The sequence below is a fragment of the Camelus ferus genome, chromosome 4, assembly GCF_009834535.1.
Source record: "Camelus ferus isolate YT-003-E chromosome 4, BCGSAC_Cfer_1.0, whole genome shotgun sequence".
Classification (NCBI taxonomy): Eukaryota; Metazoa; Chordata; class Mammalia; order Artiodactyla; family Camelidae; genus Camelus; species Camelus ferus.
Genome location: NC_045699.1, coordinates 17,990,017 through 18,016,852, shown reverse-complemented (window position 1 = coordinate 18,016,852; position 26,836 = coordinate 17,990,017). Strand labels below are relative to the sequence as shown.

Genomic DNA, 26,836 nt, shown 5'->3' with positions numbered 1-26,836 from the left:
ATCTAGTTCCTACCTTACAAGGTACTGGAAGAGCATCAGCATTTTCCAAAAAGCTGACGGACTATTTCTTAAGCCTAAAATTGCCTGCTCCGAGTAACCAGGGCCTATGCTCAAAACTTCTATCGTTTTTTAAAGATGACAATGGTATCTCTACAAAAAGATGTTTACAGCAAGATCAAATTTTATATAACTTTTCTAAAGCTAGCCTTAACAACCAGACCCTTGTTAGTTTCCTCCTTCCCTCTCAAACCTCTGGGATAATACAGTAATCAAAACCAAAATTAATCCCATGTTCAAAGCTAGCATATGATTTCTCAGGATTACCCAATTTCCGCCTGCCCATGCATGCAAGATTTTGCTTACTAACTATAGCAAGTTCATTGTCTTCTTCAAAGGCAGAACTACAGTATTAGAAGACTATTAACCAATCATATAACACCATGCAGCCTATTCCCAAAATGAGGTGGGGGGGATCTTCAAGTCAGAACAATAGATAAATCAACAGGCTGAACATTTCAAATGTTAAAATCATAATAAAATAAAAAGTACAGAAAAAGTGCATCTTACACTAAGACTATATCATCAATCCAAATGAAGTATGCCCTATCTAGGCTAAGCGTTAAAATACACCACATTAAAAATAAATTAAATAAAATAAAACAGCTTATATGAGGGTTGATGTAGGCATTAAAGCTGAAAATTACTTAGAAAAATTAAGACATTCAAATTTACATTCGCTGCTGCTTAACACAAAAAGGGAGGCTCTATTTCAATGTTGTCACAATAAAATATTTTAGGGTCCACTACTGACCAGAATCACACACAATACCATGCTTTTGAGACTGCTGTAAATTTAAAATATTTGCAACTTTTCTGTCCTGAAGTCCATTTGTACTGGGTCTCAGAAAATCGCAGGTAAATGAAAAACCCACCAAATGCCTGAAATGCGTAAGTAATAACAACAGATCTATTCCCTTACCTTTCCCCCACATTCCGCCCTTCCTCTTTTATAAAGGAAAATGTCTTTAGTCTTATCAGTTTCCTTTCACAAACACTCTGCTTCATGTATCCTAGGGAGGCCCATCCACTAAAGGCAGAATGAAAGTGTTTACAGATGGCAGAAAGAGATAGGGGAGGACACCACCCCTGAGCCAGCACTATCTCCCCAGGATCTAGAGACCTGAAGAGAAGAAATTCTAGTCCACAAAACCCCAGTCATAGCTTTAGTGAGGAACTGAAAGTAAATCTTGGAGGTAGAGAATGAAGAAGACAAAACAGAGTTAAAGATTCAGGCTACAAGAAAGGATTAAACAGATAAGCACAAACTGCTTTACAAGTCAGACTTCAGACAATTCAAGTTTATAGAGACCAGCCTCTTGAATTAAAAAGAACTAAGCAAAAAGTAGTCAAAAAAATGTTTTAAACCCAGATGGCAAACTGTATTTGGCATGTTCACTAAAATAAGTATAGACCCCAAAGGCCCAGCTTAAAAAAACAAAGCATGGCTGAGGATCCCAATTTTACTGAACTCAAACCATTTCTAGTTTATGGCCTCACTCATTCATACACCTGTCGTCTCTACAGCCTCATGGAACTAGTGACCAAAAGAATGCGGTACATGATTTCATTTTAAACCGTTCCATTTTAAAAGTCAGGTGATTTTGTGCTTGAAGAAGGGTGACGAAGACATGACGAGGCATTACAAACCAAAGGAAGCCAGCGGGAAACAGAACTGGGGCTCTGCTCTTTTCCTGCAAAAGAGATACCTATTGTATTAGGCTCCATATTTTTCTAAGCCTGCACAGTGCCCACAGTTTACACTCTGAGAAGATCTAAATGAGCACCAGGTCTGCTTGGGCTCTTCAAACTCTCAGAGTCCAGGCTGAGCCGCCTTTACAACTTGTAGCACAGTAACTGAAGCCCACCTATGGGTGATCTTTTTTTTTGCGTATGTCCACTATGGGCAGAACGCTCATTAAAATGTGTTCTGAAAGGTATATTTACTCGGTTCAAATTTCAGATGAATATAACAGGAAGAAATGTTTACTGTATTCTTTGTAATTCTTCTTTATCTCCAGATAAAAGTGGTTACTGCTCTCAGGCAGTGCACGGTCTGACTCATTAAAACATCTTTGTTGGAGGGTGGTTTCTCTTCTACCTTGCTTTCTCTCCTGAGATAAGTATTCATTAACTATCCACATTTGAGATTTTTGGTTGTTTTTAAGCATAAATAATTGAAATACTGAGTCATACCATGTTAAACACAGCTCACCACTGCAAGACTCTAATTATACCACAGCTCAAATCACTTCTGTTATGTACATATCAGTGCATCGTTCACTAACAAAATAACTTGTACCTTATATATCACATACATCTTTGAAAACAGATTACAGTGGTTTCACTAATACCACAGACTTTAGTTTTATATTCTGCTAAGTCACTTAAGTAATTTTTATGTAAAAAAAAAAAACTATCAATCAGAATACAGTGCAATGGCCAGGGTACAGTATTTTAAAAACAAATTAATTTGAATTTGATATGAACCTCTTACAAACCTGGGCAGGCCACTTGGCTTCACTGAAGATCAGAGTCCTCATCTAAAGATGAGAGTATCAACATTACATCCTGTTTATCTCAGATAAGTTATGAGAATCAAATGTGAAAATGTGTTACATACCCTAAAATCCAACATAAAACCATAAATGAAAGAACTGTCAGATCAAATTACATAAACATTAATATTTCTGTATGGCAAAAGACCAATAATAAACTAGAATATATTCGCAACACATCTGACAAAGGATTAATACCTCTAAAGAACTCCACAACTTTGATAAGCAAAAGAACCCAAGAGAAAAAAATGAACAAGAAATAGAAAAGATGCAAATAAATGAAAAATTTGTGGAAAGGTGCTCAATCTCACTGGTAGGCAGAGAAATGCAAGTAAGATCAATTTTGCCCCAAATGGGCATTCTTATATACTTTGGGGGGGAGGGGTAAGCATGAAAGTACACAATCTTCTGGAAAGATACATGGTAAAGTGTTATTATTTAAATTTTAAAAGTCATATATCCTTCAATCAAGGAGTCCCCCTTTTTGTATATATTCAACTGAACTAAAAGTACAAGTATTTAAAGATACATTCTCAAGGATATTTTCATTACTACCTAGAAGAACAAAAACTGGAAATGTAGTTGCCGTGAACAGCAGAAACGCTGAATAAATCACAGCTGATTCTTTCTACAGAATATTTATCCAATAAAAATAATTCTACATCTCTGCATCTATTGATCTTGAAATACGTCCCAAGATATGTGTATGTTTAACTGAAAAATTCAAGTTGCAGAATCATGTAAATGCTATTACCTAGTTTTGTTTTTATGTAAGTTTTTACATATGACTATTTCATTGACCACATGTGAAAGATGTGGCAGAAACATATAATGTTAACACTGGCATCATGAAAAGTTGATACTGCAGGGCTGTGTGTGGTTATGTGCACACATGCGTATGGAGGGATGTTTATTAATTTCTGGGATGACTGACGTGAAAATTAAATGTATTATAAATGTATTATGTTTCATAATTTTAAAATTTTTTCAAGAAAAAATAAGTAATTAAGACCAAAAGAAACTAATCAAACTAAATTTTAGAAAGAATATATGCAAATATGTAACAAAAAATAAATAAGGCATTATTGCCATATCTTTTTCTCAAGTAGGAAAAAAATAAATCTACCAAGAAAGTTATAGCACAGTGAGTTCTACGCTGGGTGCTTTATAATATACTGTCTCACAATTCCTTGTCCCAAACAACTCCCAGAAGTAAAAGCAACAAGTAGAAGAAGTTAACCCATGAAACATCAAGAAATACATCATTTATAGATGCATAGATACTGCAGACACTCACCCCCACCACACACACTCCTCTATTACTGAAGGGGAAGGAAAGGCGAAGGTTTGAAGAGAGGCACCTTCTGCTGAGGTTGAGGGCAGGGGATGGCCAGAGCAGCCACAGCAGACATTAATAATCAATCATGCACTCCACTCTGTGGAGCTGAGAGCAGCCTCAGAATTCCTCTTCCACCTCAGAGTCGCAGGGCAGGAGAAACCTATCAGCTCAGAAGGGCAGACAGCCTAGCTGACCTTGCTGGAGGAAAAAGGTTTCCAAGTCTGAACCAAGGATGAGATACATGCCTCTGCCTACCCTTTCTAACCCTAAGCCAATCAAGAGCAAGACTTCAAAAGTATTCCTTCAATAAATACTACTAAAATATTCCTTCTTGGTCTGCCTCCAAGAAAGGCTACAGTGATGTAGTTTTAGGGACTGGGGAACAATACATGCCTCCTATCCGAAGGCTGATGTGAAATGCCATTAACATATATGTCTCCATTCCATGATCGATTTTCCTTAGAAGTCTGACAAGGCAACAGCATACCAGCATGAACTGGTAATATCAGATGCTTGCGATTTTGAGAGGTTGTTGTGTTCTCCTTACCTTAAAACCATCGGTTCTCAAATCGTCACCTCAAGACTAGCAGCATCAACACCACCTGGGAACTTGCTGGAAATGCAAATGATCAGGCCTCACCCCAAGATGAATGAATCAGAAACTTTGCAGGGAGGAATCCAGCTCATTTTTTTTTAACAAGCTTTGCAGCTTGTTCTGATTCTGATACCCACTAAAGTTTCAGAACCACCACCTGAAACTAGCCATGTAAAAACAGCATCTATGAGTACAGAGGTTTTTATCCTGCACGCCTGCAAAGGTTAAGAGTAATAGTGCTAGGGGGTGGGGGGTGGGAAGGGACAGACTGGGATTTCAAAATTTGTAGATACTGACAGGCATATGCAGAATAGATAAACAAGATTATACTGTATAGCACAGGGAAAAATATACAGGATCTTGTGGTAGCTCACAGTGAAAAAAAAATGTGACAATGAAGATATGTAAGATCATGTATAACTGAAAAATTGTACTCTACGCTGGAATTTGACACAACATTGTAAAATGACTATAACTCAATAAAAAAATGTTAAAGAAAAAAAGTAATAATGCTATTTCAATAGCATAACATGTAACAACATCATTATGTAAAGTTCATTTGTTGTTTTGGTTGTTGTTGTTGTTGTTTTAACATAGCTGATTTGGTTTTCAAGAAACTTTGTTCCTAGAAGTTGGTAACCAAGATTACTAAAATAGCTCTGGCCATCACCAAAACTGGCACAGACAAAGCATAATACATAACCAATCCCTTCCCATACTAAGAATGTAGTTTGCAGAGTCTGCCTTTTGGCTAGAATTCCTGCTGTTTATGGCACTTGCCTGTTTTGCATCACCAGCTGTAAAATGATTTTACTTAAATACATACATACATACTCCACCGAATAGGACAATTCAACAAACACAGATGATCTAACATCCACTATACATAAGACACCATATGAAGAACAGCATGTAAGGCCCTGACTTCAACAAATTTACAAACTAGTTGGAGGATACCATGCAGAATGTGGCAGAGATTCCTAGCTCTCCACCAAAATCTGTTCGTCCCCCTTCATGCTACACATCTCCCAGCTCCCTTTGCAGTAGAGTAGCTGTATGAATAGTTCTTACCAACAGAATGTGAGAAGCGATATATGACTTTAGACATCTTAGACTTTATAAACATCAGATACGCTTCTCCTTCTGTCCTACCCCCAGAAACCTGAATCTGGGGGCCACAGGGCTTCAGTCAGGAAAGTGACAACAATGTGTTGGGGATGGAGGCAAAAAAGATTTGAAAGGAATCTGGATCTCTGAATAAACACAGGTCCCCAAACCTGGATCATGCCTATCAGGACTTGGATAAATGAGGAAAACATCTTAGTTAGGTAAGCCTCTGCATCCTCAGGTCTCTGTTATAGCAGCCTGGCATAGTCTGACTCAGGAGGAACGATACACATCCTTATATACTAAGTGTTATACAATATACAAGGGGCTACAGAGAGGTGCTCCCCTCCGTAGGGGGCACCAGAGAGAAAACAAAAGTTGCAGAAGCACAGTAGTAGAAAAGATTGTCATCCCCACCAACACCAAACCCCAAGCAAAGCAGAGGGAAGACTTCAGAGGGTGTGGCACCAATTTGCTAGGGAACTAGCGGGTGCATCTGGTGCTTTGAGTCATAACAGCATTCACAGAGATTTCAGTTTGATGGTCCTACTTAGAGCTGTGCCTCGGTGAGCAGTGAGACTGCAGTGGGTCTGAACTACTTCTGAAACCGTGATGAAACCTTCAGATCATCCACCCAAAAACACAACTGCAAAAAAATGTTCCCACACGTAAAAAAATCCCATACCACTTCAAGAGGCTTGTGCCCCACCCGTCAAATTCATGCACAGATCCCCGGATATAAAGGTTCTTTTGGTCGAGCATACATCGAAAGAAAAACGATGTATGTTCTAAATCAGAGCAACATGGATTCTATGAAGGTCTTCACACAAGAAAATGATGAACAAGCAAATGTCATGAGATATGTTGTACTAGGTACTGCAGGAACATAATACATAATGACAAAAAAATACAAAATGGAAGAAAAGTCACTAAGAAAAATATCCAGGAGATGCCAGCCAAAAACCCCAGACCCAGCTCCAGGTCTTTACAGCTGTGAGCATTAGCCCTGCCTACGATCTCATCTCCTGATTCCTGCAAGACTTCACCAACCCCACCTTTTCATTCAAATGAAAGTAGCTTCATCACAAAAGCTTGGAAACCAATGTTTACACCAAACAGCTCTTCTGATCACAACCAGGCCTTCTTTATATGTATATAAAAGATACAGCAACTTTTTAAAAACTGATGTAGAACTGACATATAACTTTCTATTAGTTTCAGATGTACAACATTATTTGATATTTGTAAATACTGCAAAATGATCGCCACAATAAGTCTAGTTAACTGTAACTTTTTAAAAATCACAGTTCAGTTTGATAGGTAGCCTCGCAAAAATATATAGAAAAGCACAGAACTCTAAATGTGTACACGCCCAAATAGTTTCAATTACAGTTAATCAGAGAGCCTCTGAAGTCTTCCTGTCCTCATTCTCTGGCTTACCTCCAACGCTTTCATTACCTATCAGGTCCCCTGTTATTTCTCACTTTCTGTGTCTCTGGAATGTTATTTTATTAAATAATTGTCATGCCAAAAGGTACATACTATTATAAAAGTTTATTTGCTAGGCTGAGCAGAAACATCTACTTCTTTTTTGTCAAAACCTATTATAATACTCTATCGCCTACAGAGTGTGTAGAATCATTTCCAGATACACTTGAACCCCCAAAAAAAAATCTGTTTCTTCTAAAAGGGTACCAAGTAGTTGCAATAATGTAGAACGATTATGTGGGAATCTGGAATTGGCACCAGATTTCACCCAAACTCTATTTTCAAGTATCTTTTTAGCAAGTTCAAGAGAAGACTAAAAGGTAAAATCTTTCCTAAGTATATATTACTTTTATAATATTATGAGATAATTGAAAATGTGTTCTAATAAACTTGACACACACACTTTAAGCACCTACTAAATTTTCAGGAATATGCTGGGAATTACTAGCCAGTTTAAGGATATATATTCCACTTAATTAATTAACTATAAGAAATAATTACACTTACATGGTATTTGTATTTTTTAAACTAGTCTAATTCAATTTGTTAATAAACATTTATTTACTGTCCATGTGCTCGTACAGATTTTTTCAGACTTTAAAGAGCTCACAGCCTAGTGTTATATAATGCTTATTGACTCTTACAGTGTCATTAGAATTTTAGACAAATATCCTTCATGACACAGACTGGTGCTAAAGTCTACATTGGGATTTTCTTTTTAATGGGCTAATAGTCACTACCTACTGTAGAGGGCTGTAAAAACAACATCAAAAAAGAATCTCACACACTTACATCACAGCACTATCCACTGAGAAGGACCAGAAGCAGTGGCACCCAGGAGCAATGACCACAAAGAGTGCCCAGATCTTGGTTTCTAAATACTAGTCCCCAATAAAAGGTACCAAGGCGCTTGGGAAAATTGGTTGAACCCAGGGCTGGGGCAGTGAAAATATAAGATGTACTTGGAAAGTCTCACAGGGTCAGAAAATGAAGAAGTGAAGACGGAAGCATGTCTAAAGAAAGGCACAGGAGGCAACCTGCAGGAATTCCCACTGGCCAAAGCTGGAACAATCTGAATAACAAAATACCTAACAATGGTATAACCAAATAAATGTCCATACGGCATACTGATACAAACAAACAAATAAACAAACAGGGAGAATGGACAACTTTTCCTGCTGGAAGAATTCCAGTTAGCAAATGAGAAGAAATAAGTGAAACTTATTTAGAACACCATAGCGCTAACTGCTGCAGGCAAAATTCACGGATGGATGCCAAAGAAAGTGGGCAAATGTTTAAGCAGAAACAAAATATCATGCACTCTCAAAGTATCTCTCCCAAAATATTTAATAACCACAAAGAAAAAAAAACATAATTTTATAGTGGAGAATCCTAGCAGATACCCCATTAATCAAGTGAACAAAGTAATAAACATTGCCATCATGCAGTCCCTGATATGACGCACTGAGAGGGGCTCATCAAAGCTGTGGTGTCTTTCCCAATAACACACAACCCCAATCTAATCATGAGAAAACATCAGATGAACCCCAAACTGAGGGGCATCCTACAAAATACCCAGCCAGTACTCTTCAAAAATATCAAGGTCATGAGAGACCATGAAAGACTGAGAAATGGTCACAGATTGAAGACTAAAGAAACATGGCAATTAAGCGCAACGTGGGGTGCTAGGCTGGGTCCCGGAACAGACATAAGGATGCTAGAAGAACCGGTGAAATTTGAATACATTCTGTACCATACCATGATCGTTCTATGTTATTTAAAAAGTTAACATAAAAAGAAGCGGGGTGAAAGCATGTACAGAAACTCTTTCTTCTATTTTTGCCAATCTTTATTAAGTCTATAATTATCTCAAAATAAAAGTTGTGGAAATGCAACAGAAAAAATGATCCCAACTGCACCAGCAATAAAAAATTACTAGATACAAACTTGACAAAAACTGAAAAATAAATAGAACATTATGAAAGTTTATAGTACATAAAAAGGAGACAGGAGTAGGAGGGAAAATAAACTAAATTCACAAAATAAAAAAAGCTAATAATTCTCAATAAAGGTTTAGACGGATCACTATTTTGAATTTAAAAGGGGGAGGAATTATTTTGATTTTCCTGACCCTTAACACTTGTAATTAATGATCCAGTTAATTAATAGTTCTATTTTCCTTCGTGACTAACACAGAGAAAAGGAAGGACAATGCTCTTTAAAAACTAAACAGGGGAAAAAGTTAGAAATGCTTGTTAACTAGAAGAAATTAAAGTTAGTATTTAAAGTATAGACTTCTAAAATAAATGTTTTCTAAATATAACGAGGTATCTAGACTGGATTTGAAACACCGAAAGAGATATTAGTGGAAAAACTGAAGAAATCTGAATAAAGTCTGAAGTTTAGTAAATAGTGACGTGCCAGTGGTAGTTCTGAAGTTTCTACAAAAATATCATGCTAATGTAGGACTTTAACAACAGGGGAAACTGGGTGACAGGTACATAGGAACTCTCTGTACTATCTTTGCAACTTTTCTGTAAATCTAAATTTATTCCAAAATAAAAAGTTTACTAAATATGTATGTGTTATCACTTTCAGCTATATAAGCGAGTCCTGGATAGGAGTGTGTCACTGTGTTAAGCCACACTGGCTCATCTGACTATACGGCATATATATTTTTCTTCACATACACGTACATATCTCATGATCTATACACAGTAAACTCAGAGTATCATTAAGTCTCAACTGGAATAAGCTAAGCTACAGTCACCTATTGGGCTCACAAATCCTATCAATTATTAATTAAAAAGGACTTCTTTTGAGTTTAATTTGTACCAGCCAAGTCCCATCCCAACTGCTGTGGATTCCAACTTCTTTCAGGTAAAATAAGTCAAGTAAAATAGAAAGGCACAGTTAGGCACTCAAAAAGAAGGAATGACTGCTAACCCAGTACACAGAACAGACTGTTTCCTAAAGAAGGTGATGGTTGAAATAAGCCCGGAATGAAGACCAGGAATTCACCAGTCAGAATGAAGACAGGATATTTGGAGAAGAGGGGATAATGTGTCAAAGGCACAGGGACAGGGCAATCCAAGGCGCATTTGAAAATGGCAAAATGTCAGGAGTGAATGCTGGCCCATGGCCACAGCACACAGCTACACAAAAAGCCAGAGAAGCAGTGGGGGTGTGTGTGTGTGTGTGTGTGTGTGTGTGTGTGTGTGTGTGTGTGTGTGTGTGTGTGTGTGTGTGTGTGTGTGTGTGTGTGTGTGTTTAAATGAGAGACAATGGATGGGAAATAAGCTCAAAACTCCCAAGATGATAAAAGAAGGAATATTTAATTCTAACTCAAACTCAAGTCTCTATAGAGACTCTTGGTTCAATACCACATTACAGTAACACTACCATAAAAGGAAGATTTCAATTTTAAATGTACATGCTCCAAACAGGAAGAAAATGCAGGAAAATGTGTCCTCAAGTAATGTATGAAAAAGACAACTCAGTGGCTTCTGTTCTTTAAATCAGTATTGAAACTTAGATTTAATGAAGGGAAATCCCTTATTGTTCACGATGCCACAAGCAATTAAGACCAGCTAGAACTCATTAATTGCTGAAAAAAATAGCCATAATATTCTCATTCTATTTATACAATGCAGCTTGGTATTCAAGAGTAACAGCAGTCTAAAAAGAGAGACGTAAAAAACGAATGAAGAAATGCATGGGAACTAAAGGGAGAAAGATGCCATCTGATGTTAATAGGAAATTATCATCTAATTCTGTCACAAGGTTTTGAATACTCTTGAAATCAAGCTGTGAGAAGTTTGCCCATTGAACCAAATAAAACCAAATAAACCAAATAAAAGTGTAAAACACATTTATTCCTAGAACCCAGAATCAAATTTTGATACACACACAAAAAATTTTTAGAAAAATTCCCTTAAAATCACCCTGAAACTGTTCATGTTTTTTAAAGTTACCACTGAAGTAGAGGAACGAGTTGTATATAGAAGCCTCTTTGATGATTCACATCTCAAAAAGACCACCGAAGTCATCTCTTTCAGCTTTGAAAACCACCCCTCAAAAAAAGCATTAATTTAAAAAATTTAAATAACCCTGTATTGTACTTAGGAATAGATAAATTGATAAATATTATTTGGAGAAAAGCAATGGCACATTTTAAAATTAGCTTTCCTCTCCAAAAGATTGATAGAACCATTCTGGACCACAGTATAAAGCCATTACGCCTTTGAAGATACAATCATTGCCTACTAATTTTTTTTTAATACTTTAAGGTGGTTCTGTTTTTCCAGTATCAAATTTTGAGGGGACACGTGACATTCACTCCCTCTTGTTTCAAATATCCGGGGAAGTTCCTGCCCAGTATGTGCTTCTGAGGGAACACAATCATTTGCAGTGAAGCATAAGAATAAGGAAAACAAAAATAAATACAAGTAAGTGTTTTGTCTCTGAAAATACTATTTTTATCAAGACACAGAATTAATATTATCCTTATCCTGGTTCTTATATGACAATTTCCATTTAAACTTCTATAAAACTGTTCCATGGTACAATGAAATTACGAATTATTTCTGCCTGATGAAATTTACTATATAAAATAAAAATGCTCTCTCTACTTTTTTAAGCAGAGGACCAGAGTAACTATGACTAACTAGAAACAACATCTTTAAGTAAAAACAGTAAAGAAAATGACTGGGGTGCAGAGTGGGTAGCTATCATGAATGGCTCGCCACAAGTTTTAGCCATGGTTTCAGGTGTGATTAGCACTCACGCTTGCTTCCCCTCCCATTCACAGGAGTCCAGGGAATCTCTGAATGAGGCTCCTGGTGGGCAGTGACAATCCCCCAACTCCACTGCCCCCAGCTCCTGCTTATTTTTTTGGATATACTCCTAAAGGGAGTCAAGAAATTAAAGCTTTTCTGGGCAGTGGTGGGGAGAGGATATAGCTCAAGTGGTAGAGCGCATGCCTCAAATGCACAAGGTCCTGGGTTCAATCCCCGGTATCCTCTAAATATAAATAAATAAATAAGTGAACCTAATTACCACCCCCTAAAAAAGAAAGAAATTTAAACTTTTCCTTCCAAAAGGAAGAAAACAAAAGATAGACCCTTGAGAGCTGCTTCAGTCAGAAGGAAAAGGGACCCCTCAGGATGCAGAGGGAACCAGGGCATCCTCAACAGTCTGGAGGCCACCTACCCACTCGGAAGAGGAAGGAGAAGAGGGAATCAGAGGAAGAGGAAAGAGAGGTGAGGGGATAGGGGAGAGGATGTGAACAAGAAAGTAAAGAACTAAAGAAGCAGGACTAGACAGAAAGGAGCAGTGAGAAGAGCACCTAGTTCCTTAACTTACATCAGTTCTACCAACAGAAAGACAAATTCAGTTCTCAGGGTTTTGTGTGTGTGTGTGTGTGTGTTTTTTAAGTACCAAGGTTTTAAATGAAATTTAAAGCTCTTGTTTTCATTCCTCCTATCAAATGTAACAGTATCCCCACTACACATGCTTCTTATTTCATTCATCTGTAAACCATTCCTGTCAACTCTCAAATGCAGGTCTAGCCAATCTCAAGGTCACTGGGCACACATGCTTCTCTATTTAATAGGTTTGGGATACAACCTCGTTGCTGTAAGATTTTTTTTTAGCTCTTTTAATGTGTCAGTCCAGGCTTTTAATACCTTTCATCAAACTATTACTCATAACTGGTCTCACAAGACCCATAGTAGTTTAGCTTGAAGCCTGATCCTCTAAATTTACATGTTGTAACATTCTTTGAAGGCATTTATTAAAAATCATAGCAAGGATTTTGTACTGAGACCAAATAAGCAATATCTTTTGTAATTTTGGCCATGGCTAAAAAAGGCTTGGAGGTCGACAAGGTGGGCGGGAGGTATGGGGGAGGGTTGCTGTGGAGAAGATATGTATTGTTTAAGATTAGAAAGCACTATAGTATGTTATGTGAAAAATTTCATAAAGTATAAAATGAAGTAAAACCAACAAATGTTTATTAGGCAATTAAGCATCCATGAGCTGCCAAGCAGTCTGCTGACAATGATGAACTTTTTGTAAACTTACTGAAGTTTAGTGTACATGCACAGAGAAATGTGCAACGAGTCATAAGTATACACCCTGATGAATTTCTCACTAAATCAAAAGAATAACCATCACCCAGTTCAAGAAATACATTAGAAGCTTCTCAGAAGCCTGATCCAGTGCCTCCTACCAGTACTATGCTCCTCCAAACCCAACCAATACCCCAAAGTAGCACAGGACTTTATTTGAACTTTATATTAACAGAAGCATAGAATATATATTCTGTTGTGTCTGGCCTCTTATGCGAACGTTATGTTTGTGAGATTCATTCGTGTTGCTGAGTAAAGCAGTAGTTAGTTCATTCTCACTAATGGATAGAATTGTATTATTCCGCTGTAGGAATATTCCACAATGCATTTATCCGTTCTAGAGTTGACGGGAAGTTTTAAGTTATTAGGAGGAGTTCCGCTATGAATAGTCTTGTACATGTCTTGTACATGTGCCCACACACACACACACACACACACTCCTAGCAGTAGAGTATCTGGATCACTGAATACGTCTTAAATGTTTACTGGCAGTTTTCCAAAACGCTTGCACCAATTTACATTCCTACCAGCAAAGTGTGAGAGTTTCAACTGTTCTACATTCCTGTCAACACTGTACTGTCTTTCTTAATTTTAGCCATTTGGGTGGGTGTGTGGAGAAATTACACTGTGGTTGAATTTGCATTTCCCTAAGGACTAATGAGGTTAGGCAACTTCCATATGTTTGTCGTCCATATTGGATACTCTTCTAAAGTGTCTGTTGGGGTCTTTTATCTACTTTTTCTATTGGGTTGGCTGTCTTTTCTGTATTGATTTGGCCAACTCCTTTATATATTCTGGATACAAATACTTGGGTAGAACCTTTAAATCTATTTGGTACAAACATGGTACATGCATATGAAAAAGGCCTGCCTACATCTAAAACCTATGATTTTTTTCACTAAAGAGCCTACATCTCAATAAACAAAGTTATTATAAGATTTAGTTTCTACTACAGTACCTCTGGGGAAATGAAGCCAAAATCAGTAATTAAATTAGGACATTAGAAGCTTCAGAACTTCGTCCAGGTGCTGCTCTCCTTCTAACAAAATGCATTTCAGAAATGTGCTCAAACCAAATATCCAAGAGTCAAATCTGAAAAGTCAAACAACAGACCTGTGGGATTGCCACAATTCTAAGACACCTTTGTTTCAGAACAACATCATCAACTCTTAACATCTCTGGGTGAGGGGAAAAGACATTAAACAAGACATTTACTGTAAGAGATACCAATTTCATAAATGAGGACAGTGGCACACCTTAAAATCAAAGAAGCAGAGTAAATGTTATAAGAAATGATCTATTCCCAGTGCAACAGAAGTTTATTAAAATCCCTAATTACCTCTCACGTTTTGAGAAACAATCTTCAACAAAACAGTTCTAGCATTCGGTACATGTTCATTAATTGTGTTCTTTTGCTTCATCATTAAACACAGCTTAAATCTAATGAGCATCTAATTGAGGTTAAAGACCCATCCTAATGATTTCCATCTTTATCTCAATCACATTAAGATTACAGGCTACACCACTGTGTGTGTGTATAAATATATACACATGTATGTTCACATATATACATAAAAGCTTTCTGCGATTTCAACTTCTTTTTATAAAATGGAGTGATGCCATTAGATGTTTATTCTATTACACAAATACATACTGCTGTGCAGACACAGACAGCAGGCCACCAAAACCCACCTGCTAGCTAAAGGCAGCTATATTAGCTTCCTCTGACTGCTGTTAACAACTAGCCACAAACCTGGTGGCTTTAAACACAAATTTATTCTCTTCCTGTTCTGGAGTCCAGAATTCCAAAATCAGTTTCTCTGAGCAGAACTTAGGTTGTCAGCAGGGCTGTGCTCCCTCCAGAGGCTCTGCACGAGAATCTACTCCTTGCCTCTGCCAGCTTCTGGGGGGCTGCAGGCATCCCTTGCCTTTTGGCCCCATCACTCCTACCCATGCCTCAGTCTTAACATTGTCTTCTGTGTGTAACTGTCAAATCTCCTCCTTCTTTCCCTGTCTTAGGGTCTTTACTTAATCATATTTGCAAAATACTTATTTTCCAAATAAGGTAAGATTTATCAATTCTAGGGATTACGACACGGACGTATCCCCAGGCCACCTCTCTGCCCACTACAGTAGCCTAATGTAGGGTTGTCCACAGTACTCATCAGTTCGTGTATCAAAGCCCCAAGTGCAGGAAAGGTAATGTAGGGAATTTGGATCTGCACTGCGTGAAAGTTCAGGGTACACTGAAGTACAACATCCAGAAAAATCAAAGACTGACAGTGTCACACTATAAATGTCCATCAGAAATAAGTGTCTGGCACAGGGTTATCAGCTCTGGCTAAACATTAAGTCACCTGGCAACATTTCACAACCACTGATGCGAGGGCCCTACCTGAGACCACTAAAATTAGAATCTGTGTTACAGCCCAGGTTTGCGGGTTTTTGTTTGTTTCCTTGTCTTTTTCTAAACTCAAGTGATTCAAATATGCAACCAAGGTTGAAAAACCACCATCTCTAGCTGAAAAGACAAAATGGGGTGGAAATCTTAATTATACAAGGAAATATTTGTTATGTTTTTATAACCAATTTAACGGAACCACTTTTCTCCTTAGGGAGAAAGAATACCTTTAATAATCATGTTCTTAATTTAATTTGAAAATATGTTGAGATCAAAAGTTCCGAAGACTTAAGTCTATAACTCTTAGCCAGATCAGAATATGTGAACAGGATGGCCAACCAAGAAGTAGCACAAAATAAATGTCTAGTTTCATTGCAGGGGATCTCAAGTGTGTGCACTTAATTGGCACTGCTCTAACAGTATCAAACGATGCTTGCTTAGAACAAGTAACTCAACGAAATATTCGTGTTATATTGAGACCATTTTAGAATTATGCCTACTGTTTCACAATTTTATTTTTATACGGAGGACCGTTACTAAAGCATAGGCAAGGACACTCAAGATTCCAATAGGATAAATCCAATTTTCTGTCACCCAGGCTAATTATCCAAACTGAGCATTTTATGTCTATGTCTTTGATTCCTCTTTCTTCTTCTGGAGCTGTTCTTTCATCCAGTTACCTAGGGATTTTTTTTACCGCCTCCATCTCGGAGAAAGACAAGGGAAACTCAACAGTCAGTCGATTCTGTGTCTAAACATGCAGTTTTTGAAATGCTTCTTATTTTAATAAAATAATAAAGAAGGGAAACCTATAAATGTCAAAGATTGGGCATATAACGTTAGTGTTTGTTAACTTTGCTTAGCAATATCATTTTTATTTTGTCGATCTGTACGATAAATAACTGCAAAGTCAGCAAAAAACAGTCAGCAAAAAAGAAGTACTAATTTCACAAAGGAGGATCAGATCAGGAAGTAATACAAAAGGTTAGATCTCCAATATTACCCCTGCTTCTGTGAGTGAAAAATTACCTAGACTTGAATACACACGTTTTAATATGAAAACTTTAAGAAAGAGTCACTAAACTTTTGATTTGAGATACGCATTTCATTTTTATACAATGAAGGCAAAATGTATGCCCAGTGGAACAAGCACTTTAAAGTCCCTTAGGAAACAGTCTGCCCAACTCACCCATCAAAATTTTCAGAGTGAAAATCAGCCAAGATGTAGAGGTTAAGGTGTCAGTTCCTAGATGACATAAAGGGGAATTTATAGTAACAACTTTCTTTTAAAGTCTGAAAAATGTTCTTCAGAAAACCACACCTGCTCTACATGTCATTTTCTCTGGTAGGTATCTTCCCAAAAACAACCACTGGGTATAAACCAGTATTCAGTCAGCTGCAGTCTGAAAGTCCTTGTAAACTGCTTACACATTTTGAATGAATTATGGATTATATCTTTTTTTATTTGCAACATACTTCTTTTTACCTAAATTTATTTTAATACATCTACTTATATTCTTTGATACTTCGTTTTTTCCCTCAAAAAGAAAAATCCAACTTCTGCTAACCTAGTTTTGCTTTTAGCTTTTATCATGACAGAGTACCCCTTGTTTCCCCCACTATCCAATTGCACCATTGTTTTTTCAAATACATTTTCCTTTCAACGCTGTATTCGTTTTCTTTTTATCTTTTTTTTTAAAGCATTGCTTTTCTTTATTTTAATTCATTGTCAAGTACTTAATTAGGATTTCATCCTGCTGGCGGCCACTCTGATTCTATAGACTCCTCATTGAGAACCCAGTTTCATGTCTCCTTTATCTTCCCCTAAACGTTTTTTTTCTCACTTTCACTAGCAATTTTAATTTCAATCAATTTCTAAGACAGGAAGTATGACACTAAATGTGTAACTGCATTTTATAGTAGACTAAGAAACTGTTGATTCCCTGTCATTTTCAAAATAAAAAATGTACAAAGCAGTAATTAAAAACAAACTTTAAAAATCTCTGAGGAAAAGGTTGGCTTGATGTCTCCTCTCATAGTCCCAGCCTTCCAATCTTATCTGTTTAACAATCTGTATAAACTACTGATTTACAGGAAAGCTAAAAAAGTCAATTTTAGTTTATACTAAATAACTAAAATATTTACACAACATCCACTATTTGTTAACATAGTGATAGGCAGCACTATTGCAAATCCCACAAAAATGTCCAAATTAAATTAATCTCAGAGTTGTTTTCATAGCTGTGTTCAATTACAGATTTGGTATTGGTCCCTAAATGTCATGACTTCAAGCAAAAGATTAAACCTTATGGCCTTTATTTAATCTGTAAAATTAAGATACTCAAGTATCTGATAAAGTCTTTGCAATAATCTAGAAAATGCTGCTTGACCCTTTAAAACGACTCACTAGCAACATTTCAGAGTTTTCTGTCATTATTCTGGTTGCTAGGTATACAGTATGATAAACCTAGAAAATGTAGAAATATATATAAAAGTTAAAAATCACTCATAAAACTACTAACCAGGACTAACCACTGTTAACATTTATAGAGCAGAAAAAGGCACCAAAATATTATGTGGCCACGTATGTGAAAACTAACACCGTTGAGGTCATATGGTATATAATTTGGGCCTAGTTTTTCAACTTAGATCATAAACTTTGCCCTACATCATCAGAATCTCTAAGAACATGTCATCGTAATGGCTGACACCTACTGCCAAAAAATTTATCAGTGACTATACAAAATGCAGATTTTCAAAGGAGAAATATTTAGCAAGTGTATTTGTGAAATTTCTATAAGACATATCTTTGGAAAGCTGCTTTTGTAGGGGAATTGCTCCAACTTTTAAAAAGCAAATAAAGCAAACAGCAATGGCAATGATAAGGGGGCAATCTTCATTATCGATTCATCTTTAGAGTTTTCTAAGTCTCAGAAAGTTGGGGAAAGGTGCAACTGAGAGAGTGATCCTTTGTTTGTGCTTCAGCTCTCTATATATAAGCAACCCAGCAGGTAATTGCAAATAATTTAAAAGTTTAAAATTAGTTATGAATTGACAGAATCATGTGAAAAGTTGTGAGCTTTGGTAGCATTGCCCTTCATTTTTACCTCGCCTTGTCCTGCCTGAATGAACAGAAAATGAGTTTGAATTAAAAATAGGCTGCTTTCTGCAGAGCCCCCTCAGTAAGCATACTAAACCTACAAGCACTCATAAAACCAGAAAAAAAATTTTGAAACCCAACACTGATCAAGTTCTACACAAACAAGAATGAGCATTCTGAAATACAAGTCTTCCACAGGCACATAAACACTAGGAATGACGTTCAGCCACAGCGCAGTTAATCAGGTCGACCCCAGAAAGCTCTGGTGCCAAAGAGGCCAGAGCTTGCAATGCTTTTTGAGACACAATGCACTTTTAATAGAAACCGAGAGGAAGGAAGGAAATGCACATCCAAAAAAATCAATCAGAAAATATTTGAGTAATGAGAGACAAAATGGTTCCTGAAAGAAAACTGCATTCACTGGGCAGGAAAAGACATGGCAAGGAGCACATGTGGGATGACAACAGGTACAGGGTGTCGGGCGCTGAAGCAGCGGGGTCCTGGAGAAACAGAGATGTTTCCCCACAATTAAGAACAGTCCACGAGATCTGATTAGCTCGTCATCTCAACTCCTTCATGCCCCACATTCCAAAGACACCATCACATGCTCAGAACTGTTTGATACTGGCAAATGTGAAAAACGGACAGCAGTGAGAGGATGCCCACCCACATCTCAGCTAGAAATGCCCAAGCAAGGCACAGACTAGGCTCAACGAGGTTGCCTTTTTAATCCGTCAAGAGGCAGACAGGGCTATGTGATTCTATTACTAAACAGGGGTTTGTGGCAGTGAGGGGAGAATGCCTCAAACTTCTAAGGACCTCCTGCACTTATTAAATATAAAACAGCTTTTAAAAGTCCATCACAGGTGTATTTCTAACTGTAATTTTTAAAGGGTTTTTTTTTTTTCCTTAATGTAGTCAAGCAGGCAAAAAGCCAATCAATCCATTAGAGAAATCAAAGAGACAGAAATCTATGCTTTGTCATTAATTCAGCCATGCAAAAAGCAATCCTACTAGCATCTTTTTTTTTTTTTAAGCTGGACAGCGGTGGACAAATGGATAGCAGAACAGAAAGTGGAAAATGCCTTTGTAATATTTATCCTACAACTGGGGCAGAGCTCATACTTCTGGTTCACGCCATGTCCTTGGGCACGAGCAAGTGTCCCAAGCTTTGGCAGCACACACACTGACCAAAGAAAGCATGTCATCATGAAAAAGTCATTTTTGATTCTGGGTTTAGGCAGGAAGAATACACTGCGTTTATCCTCAACCCCCTTCACCGTGAGAATTTCAAAAAACCCACGTGGTATATTTACAATGCTGTATCCCTACAGTTGTTTTGTTATCATCTAATGAGCCATAATTAACTTAGAAGGAGAAGTTGAGAGAAGGAGATGGTAATACCATAGGCGAGACAAAGAAACCCTACTTCCTGGTTGCACAACACTTTAATCAGTGTCCCTCCGATTCAAATTTGTTCTTGAATGCTGATGAGTATTCCTGAAGGGTAACCTTTTGTAGACAGACCTGTTTTAATAAAATCTACTGTGTGCCTTTTTTTTAATTACAAAATTATTGCCAACTCTCCAGCCAAGGCTATTTCTTCTCGGCTCCGGTATGTGACTCCTCCTGCAGGTAGTGGCTGTTTAACTAGAAAAACAAAAACACTGCCAACAGGCACATACTGTGCAGAAAATGTAAGTGCTACATTTATAGACAGGAGCAGCTTTGTAGAATATCTAAGATCAGCAGCCCAAATGAAGAACAACCATCTGGTTCTTCACTTATAACCAGGGTTTCAGCCACCGGGAAATATCCGGGAGCATGAAACTGAGGTGCCCTGCACTGCCCGCTGTCAAGCTATGGATGGGAAGCCACTAAGTAGCCAATTATTTAAGGCCATATATGAGGTGTTCAACATACGCATTCATGGACACTTACCTTTCAGTTAATTGCAGATATTAAAAATATTACACATTCCAAAATGGTTTGGAAAAAAACAGACAAGCTCCGTGTTATTACAGCTGGGCAAGAAACTGTTAAGCCTCAATCGGTGTATACCACCAAAAAGGACTGGTGCTATACACAGGTGTGTCTCTCTTGATGCCAAAGACGTAAGCTGCAAAAGTGAAAATATTCTCTTTGTCTGGGGTGAGGGATGGAGTGATTTTTAAAATGCTAGAGAAATTTAAAATGGAGATGGAAATACGTGTAACATTCCTTTTGTACTAGAAAAGATATTTTATATACACTTTTATACACTTTCTTATGTGAAGAATGTTTTTACTTCCATAGAGATGATCATCTCACCATTCACAAACATCCTGAATCATAACTTCTAGTCCAGGATTTTCCCAATAAAAGAACAATTGAGACTTTTTATTCATCTACACCCTAAAAAAGATTTAAAAAAAAAAAAAAAAAAAGAATGAAGGAGAGTAAAGGAGTCCTGCCCCTTGATATAAACATCTCAAACAAATCCCTGGTTCCAATATGAACTTTCATGTGTTTATTTTTCCAATATTAGAATAATTCAAATATAAAGCAACATAAGCTATAAAAGTTAAATGCAATTAAAACACCAAGAAAATGAAATTTAAAAGCACTATCATTAAATTTAAAAACTTCAGATCCTTCAGATGATTTATTGCAATGTGAAAATAAAGTCTGAGTTGCAAAATTTATTTGACAGATATGGCATATATAAGCACTCCAATACCAAAGCGTCATCATGGTTTATGCTGTTCAAATGCATTAATCTTCATCTTACCCTAGGTTTTATACATACATTAAAAAAAACTAATTACAAACCAGAAGACAAATGATAAACTACATGGCAGCATTTATAATATCAATGTAATGTTCATATAATCATTAAAAGATTTGCAAACCTCCACTGACCTAAGAATGTACAATCTCCTATTACACCATCTGGGTGTTAAGAGTTCTCAAGGACAGAAATAATGTGTGGCCCATTTGCTCATTATTTCTGGTGGAACTACAAAGGTTGGCCACCTCACCCCAGAATTTAGCAAGTATCCTTGTTTTTATTTTTAATAGTCAAAGTAATAAAACACACATAGTTATACAGCACTTAATATATGCCAGGCACCATATTTAATTCACTTAGCCCTCTAAACATTCCTGTGAGGTAGCTTCTAACATTAACTTCATTTTACAGATGAGGAAACTAAATCAGAGATGTCAAGTTATTTGCCCAAAATTTTCAGCCAAGTGACATAGTTGAGATTCAAAGCCAGGCAGTCTAGTTCCAGAGTCTTAATCTTTTTACTACATTTCCAGCGTACACCGTATTAAACAATCCCAACCTTCCTCCCTGCCTTCTCACCTCCATCTGAAGATCAGGAATACCTGAGGAGGCAAATATTCCTAACTGAATTCACACCATCTGCCATTCGTTTTGAATAAGTAGATTTATGTACCCAAGTTGTTCCAAACATGCTTGAGGTGAAAGGGGAAAAAGAGAAGAAACAAAATTCCTTATATTCCTGGGAAAGTGATACTGGATACTAAAATGCAAAAAGTTATAAATTATAAAGAATTAGAGAAGGCATTACCAATAATTTTCTAAACAATCCTAACCAGACCCTTAAAAACATGAAAAAATGCTTTTAAAAATTACTGTAACAGTGTAATCAAAACAGTATGGTACTGGCATAAAGACATATAGACCAATGGAACAATAAAAAGCCCAAGAATAAACTCTCGAGTGTATGGTCAAATGATCTCTGACAAAGATGTAAAGACTACTCAGTGGGGAAAGGACAGTCTCTTCAACAAATGGTGTTGGGAAAACTAGATATCCACATGCAAAAGAAGGACTTTGGGCCTTTATCTTACATCCTACACAAAAAATTAACTCAAAATGAATTAAAGGCCTAAACCTTAAGACCTGAAACTGTAAAACTCCTAGAAGAAAACAAGGGGGAAAGCTTCATGATACTGAACTTGATAAGGATTTCTTAGATGTGACACCAAAAGCACAGGCAGTAAAAAAAGAAAAACGGACAAACTGAACTACATCAAATTTGAAAACTTCTGTACAACAAAGGAAACAACAGTGTAAAGATGCAACCTATGGAATGGGAAACAAATATTTACAAGCCATGCATCTGATAAGGAGCTAATATCGAGAATATTTAAAGAACTCCAACAACTCAATAACAAATTTATATATGGGCAAAGGATTTAAATAGACATTTCTCAAATAAGATATATAAATGGCCAAGAAGCATATGAGAAGACGCTCAACATCACTAACCATCAGAAAAACAAAAATCAAAACCACAATGAAACATCATCTTATACCTGTTAAAATGGCCACTATCAGAAAAATAGAAAATGATAAATGTTGATGAGGATAAGGAGAAATTGAAACCCTTGTATACACTACTGATAGGAACGTAAATATGGAAAACAGCCTAAAGGGGTTCCTCAAAAAATTAATATAGAACTACCATATGGTAGCAATTCTACTTGGGGTATATATATATCTAAAAGAACTGAAAACAGGATCTTGAAGAGATATTTGCACACCTGTGTTCATTCCAGCATTATTTACAAGAGCCAAGAGGTGGAGCAACCTGAATGTATATGGGTGGATGAATGGATAAAGAAAATATGGTATATTCATACAAAAGAATACTATTCATCCTTAAAAGAGAAATACTGTCATACTGTACAACAGGAATAAACCTCCAGCACACTACTCTAAGTGAAATAAGCTAGTCACAGGAAGACAAATACTCCATGATTACACTCATATAAGGTATTTAAAGCAGTCAAACTCACGGAACCAGAAAGTACAATGGTGGTTGCCAAGGGCTGGGGGACGGGGATGGGAGAAGTTGCTAGGTGAGTGTAGGGTTTCAGTTACGCAGGATTGGTGGGGGTGGTTCTGGAGATACGTTACACAGTGTACATGTGGTTGACAACATTGTACTGTACATTTGGAAATTGTTGGGAGGATGAATTTTGTCATATATTTTTTGTGGCCAAAAACAGGAATATACAACAGGCATATATTACCTATACCTAATAAGTCTTATTTAATGACCTCATATTTTAGTCATGCCTCTTTAACCCTATTAGATTTAAATCAACCACAGCAGCAAATCTACCTGTAAAACACTCATTTGAAATCATAAAAGGGATAGGGTTGCAATTATTTTTCATATTCAATAAATAGTGAGCACATTGTTTTATTTCCAGATGATTTTTATTTCTCATGAAGTCTTCCAGAACATGATCTCCCAAAACACAAGAACATATGAGTATATTAAAAGGATTCCAAAGACTCATATCAGGGAAAAACAGCCTAACACAGGGCTGCCCAATAGAAAAACAACACGATCAAAAAAAGAAAAAGAAAAAGAACACGAGCTACACATGCAATTTAAAGTTTTCTAGATGCCACAATTTTTCAAAAGTAAAGAAATTAATATTAGTATTTTATTTTAGTTAGCCTAATATATCTAAATTATTTTCAATGTAATCAACATAACAAAATTATTGCACTATTTTATATTCTTTCATTCATACTAAGTCTTCAAAATCTAGTGTAAATTTTATACTTACAGCACATCTCAATTTAGATGCTAACTTTCACAGAACTACTTGATAAGAATCCAGATTTCAAAAAATTTATCATTGAAAAAGTAGATTCACATGCCCAAGTTGTTCCAAACATACTTACAATTTTCCAATAAGTGAATCAAGTTTCTGGTTTAAATTTTAATTTAATTAAAATTAAATAAAATTTAAAATTCAGTTCTTCAGTCTAAGCCCCACTTCAAGTACTCAACAGTCATCAGTGGCTACTGACTACCATACTGGACAGCAAGCATTTCTAACAGGACCATGAAAAGGCATCAGTTTCACCAGTCTTCAACTCTCCTCTAGTTTTACAACATGTATTTATGATTGCTCTCATGGCATCTAATTGGTACAGTCCCAGATTAGCCAAGCAGGTCCTCCTCCCCAAGGGAGCTATTTTTGTTTTCTGGAAAGCAGTCAGCATTTGAAGTTTGAAAAACAGTAAATGAAGAAAGTGTAAGTCATCCAGAGGGGGTGCTAAGTGCTGATTAGCACTGATATCCCATTGGTGTACTTATAGTAAATGGATTTTAATTGTAATAATTAATTGTTGGAAACACCACAGGTAAAATATGTTTGCCCTAATTATGTGAAATTGCCCTAAACATCCATTTGGAACGGTCCTATCAAGAGTAAGATTCAAAAGAAGTCATCTCCTGTCTCAGGTGTAATCTGAGAGCTCTGGGCAGCAGGCTGATCCCAGGGCAACAAAGAGCTTGCAAAGGGACAAGCAATACACCCGAATGTCTCTGAAAGTTACTCATGGATGGTATTCATTGTTGGGAACTTCAATCTGCTCAAACTGACCAACACACTCATTTTACTCAAAGACATTAACAAAAAAATAATAAAATTAAATAAGGTGTTATGAATATTATGCCTTCATTTGACAAGGCATAAACCACTCAAATCGCCATAAATTACAGGAGGTTCCTTGGAAACTTCCCAAAAGAAAAAAGGCAAGTAGCTATAATGTGTGTAAACCCAAACAAGGGACTGAAAAATAAAGTTGACAACAGGCTTTGTTTTCTCTACAAAGAAACATCGTCTCTGTTACCAACCCAACATGGTTTATAATATCAACGATTAACTCTTAAATAGTCCCTAGTAATAATAATACTAATAATAATAATAGCTAACACATGTGTGTCACTCTGTGCCAGGAACTGTTCTATGCCTGTATTACATATTTTATATATAATGTTTAATCTGCACTCTAACTCTATAAATACTTTATGATCCCCATTTTGAAGATGAAGAAAGTAAGGAAAGAGCAGTTGAAGGAACAAAGGTCACCTAGGTAACTGGCAGAACACCACCTGAGATTTCAGCCCGAACAGTCTGACTCCGTAGGACATGATTTTAACCACTATATTAATGCCCAGCCAAGACTATCAAATTTGCCATGGCTGGTTTGAGAAGAACTGTAGGACCACTGACTACTCAGACCTGACAGAAATATAAATACGTGATACTTCTTCCCAACCTTGCCCACCAAAGATGCCCAATGATCTTTCCATGGTAACCTCTGCCTCTTTTCCTAGGATACACATGTAGAAAATCTGGCTCCAGGATGTTGTCAATATAATCAAATTAGGGAATTCCTTTTCCACTGCCCTCTCGACCCTCAGGGATTGCATACAACAGAAAGTTGATTCCAAGAGAAATCCTGTGGCTTATCAGTGATCTACAAGATCCGCGAACCAGGTACTTGCTCCCAATATCACAAACCACTTTTAGTAATGGGGACATGAATTACACACTGAGTTCAAAAACTCACACTGCCACTTTATAAACAGTTCCAATCCCAAACTTCTCTATATAGAGGACTGATAATGAATTGCCAACTGAATATTTCAAGTTTCACTCCTCATATTTGCCCCAAAAGCCCAAAGCACATTAGGAGGGAGACACCCAAGTGGAGGAAAGAGAAAGAAGGACCTACATATGCGGCCTTTCCTAAGTAAGAGATATATTTCATTCCACCATGGCTTTCTACCCTGCTTGTTCTTCTTATTACATAACTCTCTTCCTCCACTTACATTTCTTCTTTGGTGCCACTGGTTTGACAACTCACACACACACACACATATAAAATTGATTTAACATGGTAAAGCTTGTTTAATAATATTTAAGAGTCTATGAAAGACTAATTCTGTTGAGAATAAAAATACCCATTAGGAAAATTTAATACATAAAGAAATATAAACCAACATCTTAGCTAAAACTTCCAAATGGCCTTAGCAGCCAGCAGACATGAGGGTAAAGAGAAACACCCCCAATTCTTGAACTTATTTTTAGGCCCCTCAAGAGTAACAACATACCTGGACTAACTTCTAGGGTACACCCACACTTGGTAACTGACAGCTGCTTTTTGTGGCCCAAGCAACTCTTTAAACCAAAGAACTCTACAAAAAGCCAAGGCTGCTTTTAAAGCACTCTCC

The 26,836-nt window shown here is 36.9% G+C and overlaps 1 protein-coding gene, 1 long non-coding RNA gene and 1 other non-coding gene across 3 annotated transcripts in view; 1 reads left to right on the top strand and 2 right to left on the bottom strand.

Annotated features, from left to right (window-relative positions):
• Window positions 1-26,836, bottom strand: part of MLLT3 (MLLT3 super elongation complex subunit) — a 209,046-nt gene that overhangs the window by 149,946 nt on the left and 32,264 nt on the right. The gene's annotated exons all lie outside the window — the stretch shown is intronic.
• Window positions 234-26,473, bottom strand: LOC116663084. Its single transcript, XR_004319132.1, has 4 exons — window positions 26,006-26,473; window positions 21,402-21,409; window positions 13,706-13,715; window positions 234-243 (listed from the first exon to the last, which is right to left on the bottom strand). It is a non-coding gene; the product is annotated as an uncharacterized LOC116663084 (long non-coding RNA).
• TRNAL-CAA lies at window positions 12,096-12,168 on the top strand. The gene has a single exon. It is a non-coding gene; the product is annotated as a tRNA-Leu (tRNA).